Below are 20,427 nucleotides of genomic sequence, written 5' to 3'. Positions count from 1 at the left end.
ACCCATGTCAAGTGGTCTTCTAGTTTTACCACAGTGGGAGTGCTTAATGTGACCCTGTAAGGTCCTTTCCACTTAGGAATTAGTTCTCCAGAGTTCTTTGCCTTCCAATCTTTTAAATAGACTAGTTGTCCAGGGCTTACTTGCAAAGAAATTTGAGTCTCCTTAGGTCTGGCTTTGGCAGTACCTTATTAGCATATTTGTTGAGCGTTATATGGATTAATCCATGTTCGTATGAAAAATTTAAGAGGTTATTATAATCTGGGTCCAAGGATAAGTCAATGGTCTACCATGTATTAATTCAAAAGGGCTTAGGGGTGCCTGGGTGGCTCAGTTGGTTAAGTGTCCTCCTTCAGCTCAGGTCATGATCCCAGGTTCCTGGGATTGAGCCCCATATAGGACTCCCTGCTCAGCAAGGAGCCTGCTTCTCCCTCTGCCCCTCCCCATATCATGCTTGCTCTCTCTCTCTCTCTCTCTCTCAAATAAATAAATAAATAAAATCTTTAAAAAAAATTTTTAAAGGGCTTAACCCCAATCTTTCCCATGAGGTGTTTTTTTTTTTTTTAATTTTATTTATTTGAGAGGGAGAGAGAGAGAAAGCAAGTGGAGGGAGGAGCAGAGGGATAAGCAGACTCTCCACTGAGCGTGGAGCCTGACATGGGGCTCTATCCCAGGCCCTTAAGATTCTGACCTGAGCCGGAGTCAGACACTTAGCTGACGGAGCCACGCAGGCGCCCTTCCCATGGGGTGGTTCTAATTCTTAAGAGACCAACTGGTAAAAAAAAGTTATCCAGTTTTCTTGTCTTTCTAGGCTCATCCTAGTGACATGTCTTTTTTTTTTTTTTAAGATTTTATTTATTTATTTATTCATTCATTTATTTATTTTCGAGAGCAAGTGGGGGAAGGGCAAAGGGAGAGGGAGAGAGAAAATCTGGAGCAGACTCTGTGGTAAGTGTGGAGCCCATTGTGGGGCTTGATCCCACGACCCCAAGATCACAACCTGAGCCAAAATCAAGAGATGGACACCTAACCAAATGAGCCATCCAGGTACCCTGTGAGGTGTCTTTTTAAGTTATGGTTAATCTTTTCAACTTTGCCCGATGATTGAGGATGCTGGCTTGTATGCAACAAATATTTAATTTTAAGGGCTTGGGCTACCTGTTGAGTTACTTGGGCTGTAAAGGATTGGCCATTGTCACTTTGAAGAGATCAAGGGAGATCAAGCCGAGGATAATTTCTCTTATAAAGTCTTTGTTACCTCAGTAGCTTTTTCTGTCTTACATGGGAAGGCTTCCACCCATCCAGTAAAGGTATCTATATAGACTAATAAATATTTATATCCCTTACAAGGTGGCATTTGTGTGAAATCAATTTGCCAGTCTTCCCCAGGCTATGTTCCATGTCTTTGTTCAAGTGTTAAAAGAGGAGCTGGTCAGGGCACCTGGCTGGCTCAGTTGGTAGAGCATTTGACTCTTGATCTTGGGGATGGAAGTTTGAGCCCCATGTTGGGTGTGGAGGTTACTTAAAAATAAAAATTTAAAAACTCGTAAAAAAAGGGGGGGAGGGTGATTGTAATGCACCTTCTCAGTGAACCTGGGCACGTATTGCATTAAGACTTACGTGTCTTTTGTAAAAGGGCTCTTAATCCTAGTCCATCAAATGAGGATTTGGTGAAATCCCATAAAGCTTCTCTTTCCATATGAGTAGGCTGGTGCAGACCTGTTGCTAATTTCCATTGTTTTTCCTTAGGGACAGAGATTTTTCCTTTATCATCCGTATACCATCCATTGGCAGTTTTCGTAGATCCTTCCCCAAGTGCTCTGTTGCTCTCTTCTATAGTACACGCGGGAACAACAGTGCTTACGGATTAGAGACTGCTGGTATCAAACTCATAACTAGTTAGCGTGAACTGCCAGGTTGGCTGCCCGATCGGCTAAATTATTTCCTTTAGATTCGAAATGTTTTCCCTTTTGATGTCCTCTCTAAGATACATTATAGCAACTTCTTTAGGGAGATGAACTGCCTTTAATAGAGTTACAATTTCAGGTCCATATCTAATAGGGAAATTATGACTAGTGAATAATCCCCTTTTCTTTCCAGATGACACCGTGTGCATGGAGTACAAGGAAGGTGTATTTTCAGTCTGTATATGTATTAACTTTTAGGCCTTTAACTAACTGCAGAGCTCGAGGGAGAGCTATCAGTTCTGCCTTTTGAGCTGAAATATCGATCAGGGGGCTCCTGGTTGGCTCATCAGTGGAGCATGTGACTCTTGATCTGAGGGCTGTGGGTTCAAGTTCTACACTGGGTGTACTGATTACTTAAAAATAAAATCTTGGTGCCTGGGTGGCTCAGTCAGTTAAGCATCCAACTCTTGATTCTGGCTCAGGTCATGATCTCAGGGTCAAGAGATCGAGCCCCACATCAGGCTCCGGGCTCAGTGGGGAGTGTGTTTGAGCATTCTCTTTCCCTCTGCCCCTCCCCCCATTCATGCTCTCTCTCTCTCTCTCTCTCTCTCTCTCTCAAATAAATAAATAAATCTTTAAAAAATAAAATCTTTTTTAAAAAAAATTTATTTATTTATTTGTGACAGAGAGAGAGAGAGCATGAGCAGGGAGAGAGGCAGAGGGAGAAGCAGACTCCCCGCTGAGCAGGGAGCCTGATATAGGGCTCAATCCCAGGACCCTGGGATCATAACCTGAGCTGAAGGCAGACCTTCACTGACTGAGCCATCCAGGCACCCCCAAAATAAAATCTTTTAAAAATATATCGATTGGTAATGGGTTGGCCTCAATAGTTTTCATTAAACTGGCCATTGGATAGCCAGCCTTTCTCTGCCCTCCTTCTATAAAAATACTACCACCCATGAACCAACTATCGTCAGCGTTGGCTATGGCTTGATCTTTTAGATCTGGAAGGCTGGAAGAGACTAGTTCTATGACCTCTTTACAGTCACGTGCAGACGCAATAGTGGCATGGTCTGATCCAGGCATGAGGGATGCGGGGCTAGGGTTTGACAGATTTTGAGAGCAATACTGGAAGAGTCTAAAAGCAGAGCTCGATACTTAGTCATCCCCCTGTCATCCATTGATGCTCTTCAGCTTCTAAAACTGCTCGAACCTGATGAGGAGTCATCACCGTCAATGGCCACCCCATTGAACGTTTAGATGCTTCTCCTAGTAACACAGTAGCTGCTGCTGCTTGGAGGCATGCTGGCCATCCTTGGGCTACCTGGAGGCATGCTGGCCATCCTTGGGCTACCTTGCCAATGGCTTTGGGAATATCAGGTCTCAATTCATACCCTCATTTTTGTGTTAGTACTCCTAGGACTTGGCCCTGTCTGACGGCAGCAAATAAGGTAAATGGCTTTTCTTTTTTTTAAAAGATTTTTTTTATTTATTTATTTGACAGAGATAGAGACAGCCAGTGAGAGAGGGAACACAAGTAGGGGGAGTGGGAGAGGAAGAAGCAGGCTCATAGCGGAGGAGCCTGATGTGGGGCTCGATCCCATAACACGGGGATCACGCCCTGAGCCGAAGGCAGCCGCTTAACCGCTGTGCCACCCAGGCACCCCTTGGGTAAATGGCTTTTCTAAGTTCGGTAGAGCTAGAGCCAGGGCCAAGGATAGTTTAGTTTTTAGTTGTTGAAAGACCCCCTCTTGTTCTTTATCCCATTTTAAAGGCTCTTCATCTGGCCCTCTAGCGAACTCATACAGTTTTGGCTAAGATTCCAAACCCTGGGATCCATAGGCTGCAAAATCCAGCCATTCCTGAAAAGGTTCAGAGTTGTTTTTTTGTGGCAGGTGACCCCAATTCTATTATAGCTCTTTTTCTCTCAATTAACAGGGAATGATGTCCAGGAGTTAATTCATATCCTAAGGATTGTACCTTCTGTTTAGAAATTTGAGCCTTTTTTGGGGCGCCTGGGTGGCACAGCGGTTAAGCGTCTGCCTTCGGCTCAGGGCGTGATCCCAGCGTTATGGGATTGAGCCCCACATCAGGCTCCTCCGCTATGAGCCTGCTTCTTCCTCTCCCACTCCCCCTGCTTGTGTTCCCTCTCTCGCTGGCTGTCTCTATCTCTGTCGAATAAATAAAATCTTTAGGGAAAAAAAAAGAAATTTGAGCCTTTTTTGATGATACTCAGTATCCTTTCTCCCCAAGAAAGTTTAGTACAACACTAGAATTATAGTCTGAGCCCTCTTTCGTGGGGCTACATATCAAAATATCATTGATATATTATACCGTTGTTCCCTGAGGCCATGTAAGGACTGTCAGTTCTCTCCTGAGTGCATTACCAAACAAATGGGGACTGTCTCTAACTTCTGCAGTAGGACCGTGTTTGTAAGCTGGAATGCTTGGTGTCCTCCTAATGGGTCCCATTCAAAGGTGGATAGAGGTTGGGCCCCTTCCCCTTAAGGGATTACAAAAGAAAGCACCCTTTACATCAAGCATGGCAAACCACTTTGTATCGCGCAGAATTTGAGTCAGTATAGTATAAGGCTTTAGCACTGTGGGGTGAATAGGGATGACAGTTTCATTTATTACTCTAAGGTCTTATACCATTCTATACCCTCCTTTAGGCTTCTTAATAGGCAAAATGGGAGTGTTATAAGAGGATTGGCAAGATTTAAGAATTCCACATTTAAGAAATTTATCTAGGAGTGATTGCAGGCCAGCCCTAGCTTCTGTCTTAAAAGGATTTTTTTTTTTTTTTTTTGCATGTAATAGTAGCAAGATCCTTTAGAGCTATTTTGATGGGACGGACCTCTATTGCCTTCCCAGGGATATCACAATCCCAAACTCGTGGGTCTCCTTGTTTCCAAACGTTAGAGGAAATCCCAGGATGGATGTCTAGTTTTTCTTCAGCCAGCAAGGAGAAGAGACCATCCTCCTGTCTAGTTAGTTTGAACTAGATTCCCAACTTCAACACGAGGTCCCTTCCCAATAGGAGAGTGGAACAGGAAGGGAGAACTAGGAAAGAGTGAGTAATTAATTGGTCTCTATATTTACAGATTAGAGGAAAAGTTTGTAAGCGTGAGTTAGGTTCTCCTTCTATTCCAGTAATTTTATGTTTAGAAAGGTCAGGCCAGAATGCTGAACAAGGACAGAGTAAGTGGATCCCGTATCAATAAGAAAATCTATGAACTTACCTCTCACATCCAGGGTAACCCAGGGCTCAACCATCTTGATGTTCAGGGGAGCTGGACCAGCCTCAGGGCCCCGTCATGCCATCTCTTCAAGTTGTTGCGCTCAGGCTAGGAAATGAGTTCCTGGGACACCTGGGTGGCTCAGTCCGTTAAGTGTCTGCCTTCCACTCAGGTCATGATCCCAGCATCCTGGGATCAAGTCCTGCATCAGGCTCCTTGCTCAGTGGGGAGCCTGCTTCTCCCTCTGCCTGCTGCTCCCCCTGCTTGTGTTCTCTCTCTCTCTGACAAATAAACAAATAAAATCTTTAAAAAAAAAAAAAAAAAGAGGGAAATGAGTTCCTGTCCTCCTCTTCCTCTGGTGACAAGGACAGTCTCTTTTCCAATGTCCCTCTGCCCTTCAGGCAGGACATGGTCTTGGTGGAGGGCACTTATCAGGACATTGTTTACTCCAGTGTCCAATTTGGCCGTACCTATAGCATGGGGTCTTGCCTGGGCTTCCGCCTGATACTGCCTTCTTCTGTTGCTCCTGGCTAGCCTGGCATTGTGGGGAATCCACAATAGTGCAGTCAATATTTAAGCCTGCATTCTGCCCTGTATTTTAGCCCTGCAGCCCTTTTCCTGTCTTAGAGCCATATCTCTGTTACTTAAGTCTTCATGGGCCACTTCCAGCAGCCACTGGTTTGGAGTTTGAGAGCCTAAGGCCATTTTTGCCAATTTATGGCCAATGTCTGGTGCTGACTGGCTCATAAAATGCATATTTAAAATAGCCATCCCTTCCAGTGTGGTTGGGTCTAAGTTTATATATTTATGAATTGCTTCTATTAAACATCCTTGAAATAAGGCTGGATTTTCATCATCTGCCTGGGTTACTTCCTTAACTTTATCAAAATTGACAGGTTTAGAAAATCCTCTTTTCACTCCCTCCAATAAACAGGTGACCATATGGTCTCATCTTTCCGTGCCAGATCTGTCCTTTCGGTAGTTCCAGTGAGGCTCAGCATTAGGAAGTGTCTTCTCCTACTAGATAATGATTTCTATCCCCAGTTGCCAGCTCATCTGCAAATTCTTGTGCCCCAGCCCAAATCTGGGCCTTTCCTTCTGGGTACAACGGTGTGTTAGAATAATATAGATATCCTGCCAGGTTAAATCAAACTTTAGGGACACCTGGTGAAATCCATCTATAAACTTGGTTAGATCCTCTGAGTATCGTCCTAGTTGTTGTTTTTATTTGAGCCAGATCTGACATGGAAAATGGGACATGGACCTGTGCCCATTTCCCCATTTGCTACTTCCTGAAGTAGATACAATCCTGCCTTAGTCTGAGTGCTTGGTAGGTACGAAGCTCCACTTACATATGTCCTGCTAGACTAGAAGTGGAAGGCTCCACAGATTTGTATGGAGGGGGCGTTACTAGGGACCTGGGCTCAATTTGCAGGCTTATTAACTTTTTCTTCTGCTGATTGATGTTCTTGTTTGTCTGACTCAGTTGGTTTCTTTGATTGGGGTAGTCTACTTAAACAATCATCACCTAAAATATCTAAAAGTGGAGGGGCCTGGAATCTTACCAGAGACATCCTACACGTCTCTCTTGGATTAGGATCCTGACTCAGTGGCTTAAAGGCCTGGTTGTAGGGCACTTCGGTCCATTTTCCCTGATGCCTATAAAGAAAGGTCTAATTGATAAATAGTATTGAAGTATTAGGGACCTGTTAATGGGCATTTTTCATCATCGTCCAGAGAACATTAAGGCCAGGCATTCTTACAGAAGAAGATGAGGCACTTCTTCTTTAAATCCTGTTGTCCAAATTGACTCCAGTGTGCTAGGAGACAGGCCAAAGGGGAATCCTCTGGGATCAAGGAAGTTGATCCTGTAATTAATTCCTATAAAATGAAGACAGTACATTAACTAACTCGGAGTCCATTGCCAAAATCCCCCTCAGCTTCCAAATGGTGTCCCATCAGGAGTATTGCCAAAGGTTCCTGGGGTTCAGAGTATCGGAAAGTGTCTCTCATTCTCAACTGCTCTGACACCTTTGTGCCACTTGAGAAGGGATGTTGACCTCCCCTCACTTCCCTGCTGCATCTAGGCTACAGTAGATGCTGGTGAATGGACTGAACTGCCACATAGATTGGGGCTGCCTCTTTCCATTTTGAGGGAGTTGATGCATGTGGTGACCAATGATACTACACTTGTAAGCCTCTAGATCTAGTATTAACAGGTGGGGTAGAGGCCATGGCCTTTGGTAAGAAGGGGCAGCTATTTTATATTGTATTAAATGTCATATATCTCAGGTAGAAGTACTTTCAATCTGAGAGCAGGATGGAGAATGCCAAACAGTCCATGGGGAAGACAAATGAGAAACATGAAAAAACGCAAAGTATGGAACTCCTATCTAATCCAGGCACCTTTCTCATGAGCTTTATCCATGATCCAGTCCCGAGGGAGCAGTCCCCCCTTGGGTGAGTGCTTCTCCTGGGTAATAGTGCCCACTGGTCCCTTTCAGGTAAGAAATAAAGACTGGGGGTAAAGAAGACTTATTGTCACACCAGCGGTCTTGGGTTCACTCCATTGTCACCATACGGGCCACCAAAAATGATGCAGGATCGTTGAAAGAATTCTTGAGCTGTTCCACTGTGCAACTTAGTAAGTTTATTTAAGTAGCACGGGGGCAGGACCCGTGGGCAGAAAGAGCTGCACTTTTTGCTGTATGAAGCTGGTGTTCAGATGCTTTAGTGACCAAGGAGAAGAGGACACGCAGGGCGTATGTGATCATAAATGTCTTCTAATTTCTACACGTAAAACTATTTTTGCAAGATTTCTCTGGTGCTTATTACTCAGTTTGATATTAACTCTCAGCGAGTTAAGGGTCATAAGACCCTTTGAGAATACAGCAGCCAACACATATTTGATCCTTATCAAAGCTGTGCGGGCCATAGGGCAACCTTCTGAACCGAAGATGAACGTTTTTCTGCTTCTATCCCTCATCGTATGATACGGTATTATTAGCTATAATCACCAAGCTGTACTTTAGATCATCAGACTTGTTAATCTTATAAATGGAAGTTTGTGCCCTTTGACCAGTGTCTTCCCATTTCCCCCTCCCCCACCCCTAGTGGCTCATATTTTTTTTTTAATCATCAAACACTATTCCACCATCTACATGTACTACAGTTTGTTTATCCGTTCACCTACTGAAGGACATCTTGCTTGGTTCCAAGTTTTGGCAATTATAAATAAAGCTGCTATAAACATTCATATGAAGGTTCGTGTGTGGACATAAGTTTCCAACTCATTTGGGTTAATACCAAGAAGTGTAATTGCTGGATCGTATGGTAAGACTATGTTTAGCTTTTCAGAAACTGCCAAACTGTCTTCCAAAGTGGCTGTACCATTATGCATTCTTGCTTTTTTGGATTCTCATTTTTTCCCTTAATGTGCAGTGAGAATTCAAAGTCGCTTAGAGGAAATCTGAATATAGACTCCTTCTAGATATTAAAGTTTTATGTCAGTCATTCACAGTTATCAATCTAATTTCAATGAAAGACTCAATCAACCAAATCTAATTCCAATGATATTTTTTACATTATTGAGAAATTCCAAAACACCTAATTTAGAATTTTCTTCTTTTGTCCTTATTATCTTTTGAGAACATTTTTATTATGGAAAATGTTGTATACAGACAGTTCAAAGAGCAGATAATCGGTGTCTTGAAACCAACGTGTAAACACCACCCAGCCCCACCAACTGGGAACCAGCTTGTGGCCAAGTTGTCTCATCCATAACCCTGTCCACTCCCCCTCCCACATTTTAGTTTTCCAACTAGTACTTTTATTGAGGCATCCCTTTCTTGAGATTATTTCTTTATTAAGGTAAAATTCATTTACAATAAACTGCACCCATTTCAGTGCACAATTTGATAAGACTTAACATATATACACCCTTGAAACCACTGCCATAATCAAAACACAGAACATTTCCATCATCCCCCAAATTCTCTTGTTCCGCTTTGCAGTCTCTTCCTCCTTCTGCTGCTAATCGCAGACCACCACGATCAGCCTTTTTTTCACAATACATATCTCCTCTCATATTATCTTGAAGCAAATGTCAGATAGCTTATCACTTTGTCTACAAATATTTTATTGATTTATTTTTAATAAATATTTTAGTATGCATCTCTAAGATGTAAGACCTCCTTTAGAAAAACCTAGCATAACCACAATACCATTATCACACAACGTAATTAGCAATAATTTAGTAGTATTAAACATCCAGTGGCAAAGCAGGTGCACAGCCTGCACACTAGGCTGAAGCCTCCCAAGGCTGGGGAAGGGGAGAGAAGCAGGGATTGCGGGCAGATCAAGCAAGCAGTATCGACTGCTAGCTGCACGGCGCTCAGGAGCAGCCTGCCTGCACCTGGCCTTCGGATGCTGAATGCCCTTCCGTCAGGTGGCCAGATCTAGGAAATAAAAATACAGGTTATTGAGTTGAATTAGCAAATTTGAATTTCAGATAAGCAATGAATAATGTTTAAGTATGTTAAAGTATGTCCCATGTAACACCTATACCAAAAGTTATTTATTATCTGAAATTTAAATTTAATGGCTGTTTATCTGGCAATCCTACACCTCTCCCCCCCACACACACACACACATTGATACGGAAAAGATGCTCTTCTAGGCCCTAAACACACCTCAGCTCCATGTGACCCTGCCTTCAGTGCAGGTGACCACCCCGCCCCCAAGTCTGTACATAGAACACTGTCTGGAGCTCAGGAAGCATCTAGGGCTGGGAACTCAGAAAGCTAAGCTCCATCTTGACTAAGGTGGGACTGGATAGAATGAGCTCAAAATCCCCAAAGGAGATAAGACGTCTCGTCCCAGTCCCCTCGTCTTCCCCATCCTTGTGGACAGAGACTAACCCCCACATTCCTCTCATGTATTTCCAACTGCTCTGGCTCCAGAGTCTCACACAAAACCCAACCCAAAATTCCCCTCTGCCTTTTTTTTTTTAAGTTTATTTATTTATTTAAGTAATCTCTACACCCAAAATGGGGCTCGAACTCACAACCCTAAGATCAAGTGTCACATGCTCTTCTGACTGAGCCAGCCAGGCGTCACCCCTCCCCCCACCTCACTGTGCTTTTTTGACAGGCTCAGAAAGAGAATAAATTAAAGCCTAATTAATCTGAGGTACCTGGGAGCGAGCTTTCCCTCACACTTTTCTACAGAGTTGCACTTTGCTGTGGAAAGCTCCAAGAGGCTATTGTTACAGCGTGAACGGGGTCTCACTCTTCAGCAGCCCTTTTAGGAATGCTCAGACACGTTGGATCAAACGGCAAGATGATCTCACCCAGCACTGTCCTCCTCCGAATTTATTTTGGGTCTGATGCACATTACCATAGCAGTGAGCCAGCCTGCGGGGTCCCCTGCATGGGACATTTGTGGAAGGCAAAAAGACCTTATGCCCCTTGTGTCTCTGAAAAAGAGAGCTCTTTACCTGCCATCATAGGCGCCTGCACCTGGCCAGTCACATCCCTCACCACACAGTTGTTTTTTGCTGTAAATCTCTTTATTGTTAACTATGTCATCCGTACAGAGGAGCAAACAGAACATGTGTACGGTTGCAGGTGTCATTATAAAGTGGACAGCCACCACCAGGTCCAGAAGATTACTCAGGTCTCCGGAAGCCCCTTGGGACCCACCCCTCCTCACATTCCCCTCCCCCCTTTGCAGATGGCCACCACCCTAATTTGTGGAAATCTGAAAATCATTTTTTGCTACTCTGTTCAATGTGTCTGCTATTTGTCTATCGCTAAGCAAGCCCCTATTTTTGAAGTTTATATAAATGGAATTACATTGTATGGTCTTCTTGGAGTGCTCTTCCCAGCCAAGGGGTGAGCTGAAGTAGTGGTACAAGGGCCCACTCATTTCTGCCCAAGTGCAGGACCCCTTGACATGGGCAGTCTTTGCTTCAGAGCTCCATGTTGGGCTGCCAGAGACTTTGACTGGTCTGCACTCGGTCTTGTCCATCTGCAGGTGATAGTCCCCCGTAAACCTCTCTTAGCCTCAGTCCCATGTCAGCCTCTGCTTTCACCCATGCTGTAACCAAGGGCAACATCTACTTCATAGAAATCCAAACTTTCTGATCAGCTCATACCTGGGTCCAATACAGACTCCACCCCTTCCCAGCTCTGTGACTCTGGGCAAGTTACGTAAACTTTCTGAGCTTTTTCTTCTCACATGTAGAATGGGTGATAAGTAATGTGGGGCTCAAGTGAGATATTTATAGAATGTGTCCCGGAATGTGAAGCACAGAGTAAGGGCTGAATAAAGGATAACTATGGTATATCCACAGACCACACACCAACCAGCCACTTGACATTTCCCATAAGGTTGTATCAGAAATCGGTTCACTATATTGTGTAGTAGATCTCTGACATTCATGAGGATTACACCCATTATCCTTATGAAACCCCAAACTACCAAATGCCCCCAGCACATACTGTCACCCATAAAATGAAATAAAGTACAACTGAAAATTATATATGACTCTTTTAGATCTTTACCAGTTCTATAAATAGGGAACTAAACCTTTATACAGCTGTTAAGTTATGCCAAAGCAATTTGGTGAATTGTTTCTTTTGTTTGCATTGAATTTCATCACATCAGAGGCCTGAGTCACCTCTGAATACCGCCCTTTTAATAAACCCAGACATCTGAAATTTAACATGCCCAAACCTGTTCCTCCCACAACCTGCCTCACTTCGGTAGATAATTCCGAGCCAGAAAATAGGAAGCCATCCATGGCACCTCCCTCCCTCTCCTTCCCACCTCCAATCCAGTAGCGTGCTTTGTCTATTTGTTTTCCTTTCAAAATGCCCTGAACCCACGCACCTTTTTCCAGCTCCACGGATGCCACTCTGGCCTCTTCTCTTTCAAGAAGCTCCTAACTGGCTTCCTCTTGCATTTAGAATGACCACAATCTTTGCCAAGGCTTAGAGGCTCTGCATGAGCCGGGCCCTGCCCCTCCCCAATACCACCTCCACTCCCCAGACACACCTGAGTGCCAAGCTCGCTCTTGCTGGAGGACCATAGGCACTTCCTGTGCCTGGCACTCCCCTCCACCTACTCTGCATTGCACGCTCCTTTTCTTCCTTCAGGTCTGGGCCTACACAGCACCTATTCACCACCACGCATGGCCTCCTCCCATTTCTGTTAACCCAGCAGCCTGGTCATTTTTTTTGTTTTTGCCTGCATCCCAATTTGTCATATTTATTTGTTTATTGAAGGCTTTCTTCGGCGTGTTGCAGTTTCTTCGAGTGCACCAGTCTTTCGTATCCCTTTTGTTCGTCCAGGGCCAAACCCAGCACTGGCCATAACCACAGGCTTCGCGAACATCTGTCGGATGACTTTTCCAGCTAAGAATATCTATTTTATCTCTAACGGTCATTTTCCCCCATTGCAAAAGCCATACCTTTCCATTGTAGAAAAGACGATAAAATACAGATCGAAGAAAAGGATAAGACCGTGTTATCCCACATTTGGAGCTAGCCCCCACTGGTCTCCAGATACCTTCTTCTAGGGCAATTATCATGCATGTCTAGCCACCTATATAGGGATATATATGTTCCCAAGTCCTTCAGCTTTCTGTGGGCACTCTTTAATGGCCAAACAGAACCTCTTGGTCCCCACGCACACCCTGAGGGAAATCAAGCCTTCGGGAGGGGCTGTAATGGGGCTTGGCATCCTTGTTTACGAGGAGTAAAGAGTACGGATGCCAGCATTCAGGGACAGCCTCTGGGGAGGTCCCCGGAAGCAGGGGAGGCGCGGCTCTCACGGACAGCAACCCAAAGCTGGAGGAGAAGGGGAAACAGACGGCTCGTAATAAATGTGTTTGACTCCGTGTTTCCCATCTTAGCCAGTTTATGTTTCCTAGTGCTTCTCAAGACAGCCCGTCGTGCTTCTCAAGAACTGACCCCGTCCGATTTCAGCCAACCTGCCTGGCAAGATCTAGGCCGAGGCTAATGGCGTGTCTGGACAACACAGAACAATTACCAGCAAGTGAGTTCAACTTCAGCCAAACTTAACCGAATGTGGGAAAAGTCTGAAAAGTCTAGGAGACCCCAGAGCTGTTTAGAATATGTGTGTCATCGAGCGGAGTGGAGCAGGGAAGCCACTGGGCCATTTCACGATCAGACCAGAGGGACAAGATGTGGCCAGGCGCTTTTCGTGGTAGTTCATCTTCCCGGCAACCCTGCAGGGCAGGGGAGGTGTTTTTCACCCCTTCACCGGGAGGTTAAGTCATGTGACCAGAGTGACACAGCTAGAGGGGCAGAGCTAGGATTGGAACCAAATCTGTTTGACTCCAGAACCGAAAATCTTTCTGTGGATCAGAGAGATAGATAAAAGGATAGCATCAGCATTGCCGAACTTGAGGACGGCTCATGGCATGGTCCTGTGGCGTTAGTAATGAAAATAACAACTAATATTCCTGGCCTGGTGCTACAATTCCTATGTCCGTAATCGCACTTATTCCCCCTGATATAAAGGAGATGCTATTGTATTTGTCTTGCTTTTGCACATGAGGAGATTGAAGTCCAGAGAATCAGAATAATTTGTCCAGGGTCGAGTCAATACCTGTGCTAGAATTCAAACCCAGAGACTCTTGCTGCAGGACACACCCCTTTAAGGCCCACGCGGTGCTCCCGCGAAGAGGAACAGAGGCCAGCAGCTTTTAGACACTAGCTGCAGCAGCTCCAAAGTCCCGTCCAGGGGGGACGTGACTGTCCAGATAAGGGAGGCGGGAGCTATGGAGTCAGGCGGCGCTGAAGCCCCCTCTAGCCTGGCGACCTCACGGGGGGCTGCCCCTCAACTCCGCTCCATGCCTCCTCTTCTCCACCCAGAACACCTTTGGCTGCCATCTCCTTCCTGCCATTTTCCAGGACCGTGATGTGAATGCGCAGAGGAACAAAAGCGCCACAGCCTTGCTAGGGCTTTCCCACCTCCTGTGTTCTCTCTTTTGTTCACCCCATGTCGACAGACCGCAGAACTCAGCACTCCTCAGTTTCCAGAAAGACGGTGTTCACCCACGCGCACAAGAGGGGGCACCACCAGCTTGAATGAAGACTTGAAAGCGCAGCTGGGGAAGGGGACCTGCAGCCCACGACTCACAGAAAACCCTTATTCCATTTTCATTCTTCAACCCTTCTTTCCAGCCTGCTATCCATTTTATGGTCATCCCCCTCTTGGCCTTTTCCCCGCGCATTTCCCCTGCCCTCTGGGGTGGCAGATGGTGGTCCAGAAAGCCCTTTTCTCTTCTCTGTGTCTTTGCTTCTCACTTTCCCCTCACCCCCTGGGCACACACAGATTCCTCTTGGAGACTTGTTTGGGTTACCCACTATCTTTTTTTTTTTTTTTTCAACTTAAGTAAGCTCTACACCCAATGTGGGGCTCGAACTCAGGCCCCTGAGATCAAAGTCCCATGCTCTAGCGACTGAGCCAGCCAGATGCCCCAACCACAGCCTTTTCTCATCCAGTACATCCTTTGGGCCCTCCCTCTAGCCCAAGTAATGTGTGCAAATATTTGTTCCAAATAAGAGCTGTTCTGTCCCTGCTCAGAACGCTGGTTAATACATGAGCTCCCTCTCCTGCCCCCTGCCCTCGCAGCTCTTCCGGAAGAGGACAGCCGGAGAGTCTAGCCAGAGCGGTGGCGCCTGTCTTGGGGGGTGGGGAGGGGCTGTTCAGCTGCCTTTGCCTGCACTGGCCTTTTCCCCACTTCCTCCCTTTTGAAAGGTCATTGGCTTCAAAGGTCTCAGCAAGTTTGTCCTGAGCTCCTATTTTTCCATCTGTGGGTTTCTAGCTCCTCCTAACAGCGAGAGGGATTTGTCTCTGGTGACGGCTGCCAAAGGTAGTGGCAGGAATCTCTCAGAGAGCAATTACCTTGAAGAGCCTTCCCTGGAGAACAGGCTCTTTCTCTTCCAAATTGGAAAATTCTCATATTGTGCCAATTAGTCCGGAGGGCACTTGGCACTTTACCAGCAGAAACGCTAACAACTCTTAAAGGGATAGTGAGCGAGGCACAGAGACACCCTTCCCTGTGCCGTGGCAGCAGGCAGGTGGTTTTTAGAAAGCACAAGGTAATAATGAGCCGTTATCCTGGCAGAACACACTGGAACATAATGCTAAAACCCATCACCGATTCAGGTACATTGTGGGGCTTACCCACCCTGCCCCTGCTCCCCAAGAGAGTATAGATTTCATTGCCAGGGTCTCCTTTACCCTAGAGGAGAAATATCTATTCTGAAAAAGCCTTATAATACGAGAAACCTCCTAAAGTCCATACATAAATGGACAATTTGACCTGCTGAAGTTTAATGATTTATCGTAATAAGAGACTGGCCAAAGATGGTTGCATGTTTCTTTTTCATCATATTGGCTTTGGGCTGCACTGCATGATTTCTTTTGAGACAGATTTGCTCCCTCTGTTAGGCTTTGACTAAAACAACACTTCGCTTTCTTTGCTTTCCTCAGGTGGGTGGCAACTGACTGGAGTAGTCCAGAGGTGTGCAGACTGGCAGAGGACGGCCGGCTCGGGCTCACACGTTGCCCTATGCAAAATCACAGACTGCATGGCCGCTCTTCGGCTCGCTCGAGAGAGGACCGCACGGCTGTGCACACACACCGGAAGCTTCAGTCCATAGTGAGTTAGGTGGGAAGACGGAATCTTGCAGAAGCTGGCCAGACCCCTCACATGTGGTTTGGTAGAGGGGACAGTAAGCAGGGAGTTTGGAAAAGTGAGAGAGCTCTGTACACCAGAGGACATCACATTAAGCTAACCCGACGTCCCTACTCAATTCTGCAGAGGGTCACCTGTGTACAGCTCTTTGCTTTTGAGTCTGACCCTGACTTTCACTGCTGACCCGTTCTAACTTTGGCAGGAAAGAGCAAGCACCAGGATCGCTCTAAACATCACAGCAAAATACTGCACTCCCCTTGCCACGCCCACAAATAACTTTTTTTTTTTTTTTTTTTTAAGTAATCTCTACACCCAACATGGGGCTCAAACTCACGACCCTGAGATCAAGAGTTGGACGTTTTACTGACTGAGCCAGCCGGGCGCCCCAATAACCATCTTTTTTTTTTCTTTCTTTTTTTTTTTAGGAACAAAAAAACCCTGATTCCCCAATCCTAACATATTTTAGATCTGAGTCCCAAAGTGTGTTTTCAGCAGACTTGATTTACTGTAACCAAAGTACATTCTAACACAACCTTCTTTGGACTTGGCGTTTGCTTCTTTTTTAGATTGGCATTTTTATTTTAAAATATTTTCTCAGTGGTTTCCTTTTCCTAGCCCAGATGAAAACACGGCTTGACTTGAGCTTTTTAGCAAATTAAAACAGGTTATTCTTCTAGGAGCAGAGTTAAATGTGTTCCCAGAGAGATGCCAAATGCCACTTTATTTTTGGTTGCAGTTCTCTCAAGAGGGCCTTTTAATAGTTCTTGGAGTGGGGATGGTAATCTCTGGAAACAGGATAAACGGGGAGAAGATTACCCTGCCCCAAGTCCTTTCTTTTCCTTTACACTCGAGGCAACTATATTAGAGGTTGGACGTAGTGAATCTCACAGTTGAACTCGGAATTACCTGCTGCTGCTACTAGATTTTGTGTTGGGATCAGGAAGACTTAAGAAGCGAAACCTAATGATATGGTCTCAAAATACATTTGAAATGTTTCCCCTGGCAGTAATTCTCAATGTCTCTGGGCTTTTGAAACAGAGTGTAGCAATGCCATTCGTAGTTTCTAAAACCACACTGTATTAGAACTGGGTTTGGCTTTATGTGGTAGAAAGCCCAAACAACCAGGGGCTTAAGATAGAACTTTCTTTCCTTTCCATGCAGAGACGGAAGTGGTGGAAAAGTGGAATGGTGGCTGTATTCTTCAGAGTTCTCAGGGACCCTGGCTTCTTCCAGCTTCCCTCCCCAACATGGCTGTGCTTTGGTCCTTATGCTCATTACCCCCAAAAGGTGGCATCCACTTTCTAGCCAGTAAAATGAAAGAAAGGAAAAGAGAGGGCAAAAAACACCTGATGGGGAAGGTTTCCAGCCACGACCAGGAGAACACTTCTGCTTCTATTCCATTGGCCAAAGCTTAGTCACATAGTCACGCTGAGCCTCAAGGGAGGCTGGCCAATGTAGTCCTTTTTTTCTAGACAGCTGTGTGCCCAGTTAAAAATCCTATTTTTTGTCACATACTCTGTGGTTTCTATTCTTAAAATTCATCAGTGTCTATCAATTTATCTTGAAAAAATGGGAACACCTCCTGAGATTACTGTATAACATTGCAAGATGACATAAAATCAGTATTAGAAATGCCCCACACAGGAGCACCTGGGTGGCACAGCGGTTAAGCGTCTGCCTTTGGCTCAGGGCGTGATCCCGGCGTTATGGGATCAAGCCCCACATCAGGCTCCTCCACTATGAGCCTGCTTCTTCCTCTCCCACTCCCCCTGCTTGTGTTCCCTCTCTCGCTGGCTGTCTCTCTCTCTGTCAAATAAATAAATAAAATCTTTAAAAAAAAAAAAAAAAAGAAATGCCCCACACAGATGGGCAGGGGGCAAAAAAAAAAAAAAAAAAAAAGAAAGAAAGAAAGAAAAAACGAAAGAAAGAAAAAAGAAATGCCCACTCTTTAAAATATTCATTCTCTTTTACCAGTAATTTTGCTTTTGGTAGTCCATAGTCATTAAATACCTCTAAATACAGAAAAAGTTTTAAACAAAAGCATATTCATCACGCGGTTATTTATAATCACACAACAAAATGGAATTAGAATGCCAAAATATGGGGGATTGAGGACATCAACTGTGGCATATGTTCTTAATGAGCTATTATGCACCTGTTAAAAATTAGGTTTACAAAGAGTCCACAGTAACAGAAAACTGCTTATCCTGTTAAATAAAAATACAGAGATATAGATTTGCAGTACAGGGCGCCTGGGTAGCGCAGTCGTTAAGCGTCTGCCTTCGGCTCAGGGCGTGATCCCGGCGTTCCGGGATTGAGTCCCACATCGGGCTCCTCCGCTGGGAGCCTGCTTCTTCCTCTCCCACTCCCCCTGCTGTGTTCCTTCTCTCACTGGCTGTCTCTCTGTCAAATAAATAAATAAAATCTTAAAAAAAAAAAAAAGATTTGCAGTACAGTTACAACTAACCTAGAGAGAGAGGGCAAAAGAATACATAAAAACAGCCAAATACTGAAAACCAACTCCAATGACCTCTTTGGCTAATGAGACTTTCAATAACTATTTTTTCTTACATTTCTTTATTTTCCAATTTGTCCTACAATTATACTTACTATTAGAAATAACTATAAATCCTATTCTCTGATCCTTCTAGGTACCTACCTTCTACCCAGCTCATAGGGCTCAGTTTAATCCTTCTTCCTATCTAAAAGCTTCCCCTGATCCTTCCCTCTCTCCCCGGCATCACTGTTAATACCACTTGTAATGGAGAGTACTACTTTGACTTCCAGCATCAAGGGGAATGCTCTGCTAGAGAAGTCTTGGGCTCCTTGGCAGTTACAGTGCCATCCTGTGACCCAAGCACACTGATCAAATAACATAAAGCATGGGATAGGCTTTAAAAATAATCCACTTTGGGGGGTGCAGTCGGCTAGCATCCAACTCTTGATTTCGGCTCAGCTCATGATCTCAGGGGGGCTCCATGCCGAGTGTGGAGCCTGCTTAAAATTCTCTCTCTCCCTCTCCCTCGGACCCTCCCACCCTCATTGTGTGCTCTCTCTTCTCTCTCTCAAAAAACAAACAATCATAATCCATTTTTGTGGAGTGGAAGGTAGCATAGGTAAAATTAGTTTGTTCATGAGCTGATCATTGTCCAAACAGAATGATGGGAACATGGCGGTTCATTATACTGTTGTCTCTACAATCGTATTTGTTTGCCATTTTCCATAATATAATTTTGTGAAAAATGGTACCTAGGATTTACTCCAGTTTCTGAAATCGGCTAGCCAGGCCATGTCAACCTTCATTCAACTGAGCATTAACAACTGTGAACAAAGCAGTGAAATTTAAGACAGGAGGCAAATACGAATTAGGTGTCACTTGTAACATTTAGGACTGATTCAGTTGCAAGTGAAGGAAAATCTAACTCAAAATGGTTTAAGCAATTCATCGGATCCCAGAGGAAGAGTTGGAGAATACTTCTCCCTTCAAATGTTATTTGATACAGGGCCCAAATACGTCGTTGCTTTGGGACTCTTTCTCTCCATCTCTTGGGCTCTGCCCTGTGCCAAGTAAGCTTCATCTTCAGGTTTCCTGACATGTCTCCTGAGGGTCACATCCGTCCTGGTTCAAGCCCCGCAGAAAAAAAGTAGCATTGCTGTTGGTCCCCCAGAGGGCTCTCCCCAACCACGCACATGCGTGCACACTCTATCGTACATCCTTGTATCCCGCCGTCATCCAACGCAGTCCCTGCACGTGGACGGGGTTCAACAAATGCTTCTAAATGCTTCTTTGAATGGACGACTGTTTGCCAGTGTGCAACAAGGAGATGAGCCAGCCAGACTCAGAGGAGGAACTCTGCACCACCCCAGGGGGAACGGTCTTTCACTAGGCCTGTCTGATGACTAATGTCTGTTAATACCGTGGGGGATAACACCATTTGCAAGTTTCCCAAGGGATTAGCATTTACCAAAAACAAAACAAAAACAAAAACACCTTCCTCCTTCCGGGGAATGATAGCAGCTAATGCTGACGTTGGGTTTATTGTATGCCCTTCACACTTAACCATCACAACAGCCTTATGATTCATTTTTTAATTTAATTTTTTAAAGTAATCTCCACCCAATGTGGGGCTCGAACTTACAACCCTGAGATCAAGAGTCTCACACTGTACCGACCGAACCAGCCAGGGACCCCGATGGTGATTATTATTATCCCCAAGTTACAAATGAGATTGAGGCACAGGTCACCTGGGTAGCAGTGACCTGAACCAGAACTGAATCCAGGTAATCTGGCTACAAGATGATTCTTCTAACTTTTCTTTCTTCTTCTTCTTCTTTTTTTTTTTTTTTCAAAGATTGTATTTATTTGAGAGCACGAGCAGGGGGAGGGGCAAAGAGAGAGGGAGAAGCAGGATCCCCCCTCAGCAGGGAGCCCGACGTGGGACTCAATCCAAGGACCCTGGGATCATGACCTGAGCCAAAGGCAGACGTTTAACCGACTGAGCCACGCAGGCACCCCTCTTCTAACTTTTCTGCTTCCTGGTGTTGGAGA

At 45.0% G+C, this 20,427-nt stretch overlaps 1 long non-coding RNA gene across 5 annotated transcripts in view; it reads left to right on the top strand.

Moving 5' to 3' along the window:
- LOC113268849 (uncharacterized) overlaps positions 1–20,427 on the top strand; it is a 62,017-nt gene that overhangs the window by 27,467 nt on the left and 14,123 nt on the right. The window contains exons 5-7 of one of the 5 annotated variants that reach the window (XR_008961164.1): positions 12,433–13,204; positions 15,674–15,842; positions 17,040–17,731. The exons of 1 other annotated variant lie outside the window; for it this stretch is intronic. This is a non-coding gene — a long non-coding RNA (uncharacterized LOC113268849). Of the gene's footprint in view, positions 1–12,432; positions 13,205–15,673; positions 16,422–17,039; positions 17,787–20,427 lie in introns of those variants that run through there. 3 more of the 5 variants (XR_006411518.3, XR_008961165.1, XR_008961163.1) reach the window with 3 other exon arrangements.

The sequence above is a fragment of the Ursus arctos genome, unplaced genomic scaffold (genome assembly GCF_023065955.2).
Source record: "Ursus arctos isolate Adak ecotype North America unplaced genomic scaffold, UrsArc2.0 scaffold_24, whole genome shotgun sequence".
In the NCBI taxonomy this organism is placed as follows: Eukaryota; Metazoa; Chordata; class Mammalia; order Carnivora; family Ursidae; genus Ursus; species Ursus arctos.
The sequence above is the reverse complement of the archived record's forward strand: the minus strand, read 5'-3'. Positions and strand labels throughout refer to the sequence as shown.